This window comes from Squalius cephalus, assembly GCF_949319135.1.
Source record: "Squalius cephalus genome assembly, chromosome: 14".
Taxonomy (NCBI): Eukaryota; Metazoa; Chordata; class Actinopteri; order Cypriniformes; family Leuciscidae; genus Squalius; species Squalius cephalus.
This window is the reverse complement of record NC_137135.1, coordinates 20,985,003-20,992,703: the sequence shown is the minus strand read 5'-3', so window position 1 is coordinate 20,992,703 and position 7,701 is coordinate 20,985,003.

Here is a 7,701-nt window from a genome sequence, read left to right as displayed (position 1 = left end):
ATTAGTCAAACAGATACCCTTCTCAGAATTGTTTAAGTTGTGCGTGTCCGTAAACAACATCACATGAAGTAAAGATGGTTTTCTTCTCTCAAACATCTCCTCATATATAGGTAGATGAGTTGAACAGACCAACACAGTTCACTTCCATATCCTTGGTGGCACTTTTTTTCTTTTCTTTTTTTTTCATTTTGTGTGTGCCAGAGAAAGACTTATCAGGTCCTCTGTTGTTTTGTTTGATTTGCTGATTCTGAGTCATTTGTTTTGCTCTGTGTATAGATTTCCATTCTCTGCAAGAACAAAAGGTTTGATGAAAATCTGAGCGGAGGTACATTTGGTACTGCATGAATTTTCTATCGTCCAATAAACAGGAAGGGTTTCATTTCTCATGCTGAATGGTGAGTGATATAAAAAAGCCTTAAAACAGTCAAACGTTTTAATATATATTTTCCATCAATTATATGGATGTAAAGTTGATGTATATTGTAATTTCATGTTTTTTGCTTTTAAATATTTGTTTTCATTTGTATTTGTATTTACAAACTTTGGTAACATTAATCTAGCTCAATTTAAACTGTTTATGACCCACCCTCTTCATTTTCAATGCCTAAATGAACTTTCCCATAATCAAGTCACTAAGAGAATTAAATACAAGTGTTGCTAGAAGCCAAGAAACTGTGGCAGTTTTATGTACTGTATTGTTGTCAGTATTGTTCTAATCAAGATGCCTACCATATGGTTTTGTTACAAAAATATCTTCTCATTACTTAGTACACTAGCTCAGTGCGTCATTCTGTCTTTCAAGACTAAATATAATGATTCAAAATACTTTGTGTTAAAAAATATTTTCATAAAACAATTATTGCCTCGTGCCTAATGTTAAATGGCATTTTCGTTTCCAAGGGACTAAAGAAGCAGTAGTCTAAATTCCACTGACACCCATTCAGTAAGTATACTAAACAAATTAAGTGTCTGCTTGAGTCACTGAGCATTCATAACCTGAATTTTGCTCATTTATATTCTGATTTCTGGGAACGTGGCTCCATGTGCCATTGTTTTCTGTGGTCATCCATCCCAGGCAAGCATGTCCGTAGCACCCTCTTCAGACCTTACAACAGGAGCACCTTCCATTTTAGCATGGTCCACTTGAAGCCTTCACTCTTTGTGAAGTAATCCTCTCGTCTGGTACTGTCCAATGCAAAGTCTGAAGGTGCTTATCCTCCACCGACCTAATTTTAGCTTGGAGATAATTTGTTGAAGAACACTGTCCAGCTTTTTGGTATGGCTGGTATCTGCTAAAACATGCTTGACTCGATTTAGTTGTTTTCGTGAGAGGATTAATGCAACAGTTAACACACTTAATTTATATTAATTTGCAAAATGCAACTAAACTGTAATTTCCAGTAGAGTATGAATGGCATGTTGTAATGCTCTCAAGAAAGATACATAAGAGCATTTGTGACTTATAAAGGTTTTAAAGTCTCCCCAAAATTGCACCAAATTACCTTTAATCCTCTTTGGGTGTTTTAAGTACCTTGCATATGGGCATTTAAGTTTCTGCTTCTTCCATTTTAAATTCAGAGCTGCAAATTTTTCCTTATTGGTTGTTAGACATGTTCATAACTGATGCACCTGGCATATCTGACCTCACAGGAAGTACTTGGATGTTTACAGGAAATGCTTTAAGAGTAAAGGAATGCCATGCATTTTACGTGCCAATCCCATTCATCATCCGAAACCCTTCCTGATTTACCGTTTTATTAATAGTGAAGAATGTGTGTCCTCACTGCAAGTTAAACTTAATTCAATCTGGATCGTAGAAAACAAAGCTGTCCCCCACTCACGTTTAGTGATATCTATCAATACGGAAAAATCAACAGGTGTTTTTTCATCCGAAGCTATAAAAGGCAGCTTATCACATAAAATGTTTACTTTATTATTTGCCTCCATTCATGATTAATGTTCTTCCTGTTTGTTATCCGCCTCTTAATTGTTTCTGTGTTTAGCACACAGTACCTGAATAAACGTGGACGGATGTTTGTTAGTGTTGTCGAGTGATCTGGTTTAAAATAGTCGGGGCTACTGAATCATGCCATCATATAGTGAGTATTGTTTTCAAGGCCTGTAAACATTGAAGGCCAAGAACTAGTTAAATGATATGGTAGTTTATGCCCACTGTAATGTTTAGCTATTTTTGGCAGCAACAGGATTAATTAGTGAAATATTGAAAAATACACACATTGCCCTTATCACACTTCTGGGCAGTGGATTAAACTTTCATCCCATAACCTTGTCTCCAGCCATGTCTTTCCAGTTGATTTCTACCACTCTCGAATTTGTTCCAGTGATTTACTTTACTAATGTGCAATTTGTTTTTGTCTTCTTTTTTTTTTTCTGGAGCCTTGAGTTGCTTTCATGGAAATTTATTGCAAAAGATTTGCAGGAACTGCAGACAGTTGTTAATTTCTAGCTCATTATTTACCCTGGACCAGCCAATTATCTCCAGTGAACACTGGCTCTAGTGTTGCGTGACTCAGCAGCTGCTGTCTCCGTAATCCAGGTTATCCGGCCCATCAGCAAGAAAACGCTAACTTGGCTAACATGGGATGACAGTTTAGGGTCACTGTCAATTCAATAGAACAGCTTTCAAATGCTTTTCACTTTATAGACAATATAAGGAATTCAAAAATCTCAGGTATTTTCACCTTTGCATAGACACTGAGTTGCATTATGTCAATCTGTACTATTTAATTTTAAATAATACAGATCAACTTTTTATTTTATTTTAGGTAACACTTTATTTCATAGTGTCCTTGTTACACGTTACTTGTAGTTACTATAGTAATAACTATAAATGATGCATTATTACATGCAACTAACCCTACAACAAACCTAATCCTCCCAAAACCCTATAGTAAGTACACAATTAATATCACTCAGTACTTAAATGTATAATTACACTGTAACAAGGACACCTTAAAATAAAGTGTAACCTTTTTTACCTTTGCATGGTTACTGAGTTACATTGTGTTGATTTGTAATAGTACAGATCAACATTTGATCACTATTTTATCACTTTTACACTGTTGAGCTGTACTATTTTATTTTAATAACTCAGATCTACATTTATTTTATTTTATTGCTCTTGTACAGACAGTGCATAATGCAGTTAGAGACATGTTACAAGAAAAAAAACAATAGTCTTTTTGCATAATCAATGAGCTGTCTTGCGTTTAAACAAAGAGATGGCTTTATGCAGTCTTAAGCCCACATACTCCTTGTCATAGATTTACTCCAGAAACCTTAAAAAAACAAACTCACAACAGCTTTGACAGTGCAGCCAGTATCTAATCAGAGATGTGCATCTCTGGGATAGTTTCACAGGTGCCAGATAATGCAAGCGCTGATTTTGAAGTCACCCAGCTGTCTCTGTCTCAAAGGCTCTGATGAATACATCTCGGGGATCCTTTATAGCCGTGTGCTTAGTGGACTTTTGTGTTCTCTGGAGATACATGCCAACTTTTCTCATGGTCCTTTGGACTTCTAATGGTGCTGTTGTTCTTCTACATGCACTTCTTCCAGAGCCTTCCTTCCTTTAGCAGTGTTTTTTCATCTCTGCTTTCTCTCCTGTCTCTATCATGTAAAAAAAAAAAAAAAACAGATCTAAAAGAAGAGATATGCTGTTCATCCAGATCCCGAGTTCATTTATTGTAGCAGTAAGATGAAAAGAAGTCAAAACAAATTGAGAGATCGCAGAGAAAGCCATAGCAGAGTGCGTTCCCTTTTCCTCCCTGATGATATTCTGCTAATCGGAATTTGGATCAGTTCACACCGTCGCACGCAGTTTAGAAACGGCTGGCTTGGTTTGAATGGATGGTGGTTGTAAGTTCTCGGAGTTGGAAAGTAGAGTGTCAGCCTGGCTGTGGATCAGGGTCTGTGGGACTGATGCAAGCCTAGAGATAAGAGACTGTTTTCAGGAAGAGCAGGAGCGACACGCGGGCATTTGGTGTTCCTGAACGGGACTTTGAAGTCGGACAATGCCCACTCCTCCACAATCTCTAATGATCTTCATCTTTATGAATGATCTGCAAATGACCAAGCAATCCTTCCTTGAAAATTTCTCCTGTTTACAGTTTCCACTGTCAGGCTAATCTTAAATCCCGTTAATGTTAAATAACCGATATTTCAGGTGTTATGTGCCTCGTGTTTAGTCTGGAATGTGTCTGAAAATGTGAGGTTACAGTCAGGGGACTCAAAAAAAAGCAACTGTTGCCAAGTTGTTAAATGACAAAGGAAAGTGCTAATTATGCTAAAAAGAGTGTTACAGCATGTTGAAGATTTTCATCTTCCGATAATTTTCCTGTCCTCATTAGTGGTCTGCATTCTTAATTTCATCATTAACATCAGTTAAACGTCTGCCGTTCTCTCCTCTGTGTATTGCAGCGGCAGTCTGCCAGCACAGGGGACTTTTGCAGGAAAATTACAGTCATTTTCATGAAGAGGTCATTATTTGCTCTGATGCAATCAGGCCAAGGTGAACAAAAGACTAGGAGAGGAGTCAATAAAGAAATGGATGTATCAAGTGCAGTTACAGGGTCATCTGCCATAAAAGCAGTAGCATGTTTTTACCCTACATTCGCCATGGCCACGCTGATGGATTACTCTTTCACTCTCTGCCCTCAAAGTCATTGTCAGAAGCTCAGTCTGTTTTTTCTGGAGGTGAGACACTGTTTTAGAAATGAAGGGAAGAATGTGAGGTGTGGAAATGTGGTGGATGCCGCCTTTTAGCTTTGAGTGAATAGGAAATAAGAAGCCTCCATTAAAGCTATGGTGGAGTGGCAGTGTTTTGAACCCCGTCTTTGTTTCTTATATCTGTGAAATTCGCCTTTGATGCGCTGACACCTTCCCTGTTATGAATTCTCTTTGCTCTGTCTGTGAAGAATAGCATAACAATTCACACTTCACCGTGTAAAGTTGCCTTAGTGCACAGAGCCATAAATATAATTTATTTTGTGTCACGCATAAAGTCAAAAGCAATAGTTCTTGAGGTGCTTTTACCCCAGCTGTGTATTGTTATCAGCTGGAATGGGCAACAAAAAGGCTAATGACCCGTACTACTTAATGAGCAGCTCAGAGGCCGCCGAATCCATATCATAAATCGTTCCTGTGGGTCGTGCCTCGGTTTCCACCTGTAAGGGGGAGTGCAAGTTCGGGTCATTTTTCAACATGTGATCAGGGACTCATTAGCAGCGGTTTTGTTCTGCTCTCATAGCGATGGAGAACATATGATATTAAATCTCTTTCCTATTGTACAGAGTTCTAATTAGCTAGGTCATTCGGGAACCTTAAGTGGGGGATTGTATATGACCAAACTTGGAAATTTAAAATAATCTTCATCTTAAGGTATCCCTGGTGTCCCGTTCCCATATTTAGCTAACATATAACAACTCAACTGGAATTTCGAAGTAGTTTGAGTTGTATTTGTGAACTTTTTGTCTGATATAAGGGGCAAAGGGGTTTCGAAAGAAACCGTGAAAAGGAACAGGATCTAGCGGTGGATGTGTTGTCCTTTGTGTGTTTGGCATGTTGGCAGCACTTGATAAATGGACTGTTCTGGAGGAATCCATTCACCCTTCACAGTGCCACTGACCCTTCTCTGTTACGTAGCAACTAGACCTTCAGTGGAGGAATCAGTATAGTCCGCATAGCTCAAACCTAGAGGAATATGTTTAAATCTCTTATGTCTTTTGACATGCATTTGTGTGTATATAAATATAGCTTACAGGATAGCATTTGTCTGGCTGTTTGCTATATCCACCAAACTTTTAATGTATTCTCTTTTCTCATGTTCAGGTTGAATTCATGCAATAGTCTGAAGAATTGTTTTTTGTTTTGTTTCTGAGTGATACCTGTGATTCGAAGGGGGAGACTTAAATGGTTTGCTTCACATTGTGGAAATTTTTCAATTTCACACAAGTCAGCACACAACTCAAGGCTACTGACCAGCATTTCTAAATAGTATGGAGAAATCTTTCATCTGTCTTTTGCTAAGACACTTTTTGTTATCGATTTTCCTCAGTCTCCTAAAGGATCTACATTAATATGAAAAATTTGTATGATGTGCACTCATAAAAAAAAAAAAAACTGCATGAATTTGCTTTTCACATGCATTTAACCTTATATATATTCAAATGTAATTTATTTATTTGATGGCAAAGATGAATTTTCAGCAGCCATTACTCCAGTCTTCAGTGTCACAATATCCTAATATGCTGATCTGATGCTCAGGAAACATTTTTTTATTATCATCAATCAAGGGTGTAGGTTTGATTTTGACATTGGTGGGTACATAAAAGCAGCCCCCTTTATTTATAGATATGGTAGCCAACACTCATTGGCATAAAAAACTCTCTATGAGTTATATGTTAAATAGACAATAATTACACAATTTTGATTATGTAAACCATTACAATTTAGCTTTCTGTGATAAATTATGTAATGCTATAAGTTAAAGGTAACTAATGAGGACGAGGAGGCAGTTTAGAAGTGAATGGTTAATAATGTCACTGTACATTTTAATATTAAAAATGAATTGGACCGATGATGATTCTGAAAGGAATCGATTTTGATCAATTTAATGCATCCTTGCTAAGTAAAAGTTTTAAATTCTTTTAAAACACTTAATTGACCCAAACTTATTAACTCTGAACTCTGGAATCAAGAAATGGTTAATGTATTGTATTTCCCCAACCAAGAAGTGATTTCAGATGTGAAGAATGTTACTAAATTTACATTTCCTTTACAATAACATGCACTAATGAAATAAGACATTTATTAAGACATTAAATTGTCAATTTTGACCTTCACATTTGAGTCTGATTGAGGTTGAGGGGAGTATTGTTTATCGAGTTATAGTTTGGGACACCATTTTAATGTGGTTACGATTGTGGTTATGATTATGCATCTCTGACCAAAACTATGAATTCAGGCCCCCACACCCACTGAGCCCTTTGTGCTGTGATTGTTAGTACTGATGTAAGGGAACGCCTAAGATCCTTCAGATTAATGACAGACACATGGACACTCATATGCAAGGGTGTGACCCAACTGAATATGTTAATATTTCTAACGCAATGTGTGTGTGAATATTTTCTGCTGGTGTTCATGCTGTCTGATAATCACCCTGCATTGGATTTCAGACATAAAGGTCGTGTCTCATTTCGCCTCAGGCCAAGATGACCCGTTCTCCTCCGATTCAGCATGTTGTAGAAGTGGCACTCCGCCATCGGATCACCGGATCATAACACACAGTTTGTCCACTCATAGCCTGCAAATGAACTTCAGTGTTCGGTTTAGTTTGGATCAATGAGCTGTTCCTAATTGTCCCATTCCAGCCCAAATGCAGTAGAAGATTTGAGCTCAGGGACAGAAAAGCAGTCAAGTTTAAGTAAGGGATGTGCACTGTATGAATCATTATGCCAGTCAGCCATGAGCTGATTGATTATGTCCTTAAGCTTTTCTGAGGCATTGTGGACCTGGACACTAAACCTACTGACAGCCAGACCTGACCCCAGAAGCATCTGACTGAGGGAAGCATGACATTACATAGCACACTACACTATCCAGTACAGGACAGTAGTGAGTGCTGAGTGGCTCAAAAATAACTCGGATCATCACATTAAGAGCTGCCAAAACAGTCTGAGC